This window comes from Physeter macrocephalus, chromosome 21 (genome assembly GCF_002837175.3).
Source record: "Physeter macrocephalus isolate SW-GA chromosome 21, ASM283717v5, whole genome shotgun sequence".
In the NCBI taxonomy this organism is placed as follows: domain Eukaryota; kingdom Metazoa; phylum Chordata; class Mammalia; order Artiodactyla; family Physeteridae; genus Physeter; species Physeter macrocephalus.
This window is the reverse complement of record NC_041234.1, coordinates 38449745-38450986: the sequence shown is the minus strand read 5'-3', so window position 1 is coordinate 38450986 and position 1242 is coordinate 38449745.

Sequence of the window (1242 nt, the reverse complement as noted above, 5' to 3'; positions counted from 1 at the left end):
TATATGTAAAATAGATATATAATTATTTTACTATCTTTAGTATTTTTGTTTTTGTTTTTGTTTTGTTATTTTGTGGTATGCGGGCCTCTCACTGTTGTGGCCTCTCCCTTTGTGGAGCACAGGCTCCGGAGGCACAGGCTCAGTGGCCATGGCTTATGGGCCCAGTCGCTCCGCAGCATGTGGGATCTTCCCGGACCGGGGCACGAACCCGTGTCCCCTGCATTGGCAGGCGGACTCTCAACCACTGCGCCACCAGGGAAGCCCCTATCTTTAGTATTTTTGTTTTATGACACCTTTGGGAACCATTTGTGCTACCTGAAATGGGGATTTGCTGGTTTGTGCTTACACTTTCAGCTCACAGCACTATCAGAGTAGATGTTTCTCTAGTTACTACCTGTATCATGTCTAATGCGTATACTTAGGGGAGAGTTAGGTTTAAAAGAAGTTTCCTTCTTTGTCAAAGATAATTTAAAAATTTTATTGACAAAATATTTTACATACCTCAAATGAGAATATTCTCTTATTTAAATGCAAGTAGGGGTGGGGAAGGGATAAGTTTTGACTTGAACAGCAAAGGATGATGGAGAACTAAAAGAATTTAAACTGAAGGATAATGCTCTTATTTAAAAACAGAAATGTTGGGCTTCCCTGGTGGCGCAGTGGTTGAGAGTCCGCCTGCTAATGCAGGGGGACGCGGGTTAGTATCCCGGTCTGGGAAGATCCCACATGCCACGGAGCGGCTAGGCCCGTGAGCCCGCAGGCTGAGCCTGCGCGTCCAGAGCCTGCGCGTCCAGAGCCTGTGCGGACGGAGCCTGTGCTCTGCAACGGAAGAGGCCACAACAGTGACAGGCCCGCGTACCGCAAAAAAAAAAAGAACCACAGAAATGTTTATATGTGTGTGTATGTTGCAGCCCTTAAAGAAAAATAACAATTTTAAAAGAAGTCCTTTTATTTGAAATTCAATGTAAATAAGTATACAATCTTAAACCATGAATTCATAGTTTTTTGTTTATTGTTTAAATGATGTGAAAGTTTTTGTTCTGTTCAAAAGCATCTGTGTCTTTGAATTCCAGGAACTTCTCGGGAACTTCTTCGCTGGGTACCCTGTAACTAGAGTGTGAGACTGAGTGACCCCAAATGCACATGTTACTTCATACCGCATTATACTATTGATACTTCCATGTTAGCAAAGCCCCTTTCAAAGCCTTTTCACGTGTCCCTCATTAAGAAGCCAGTGTTACA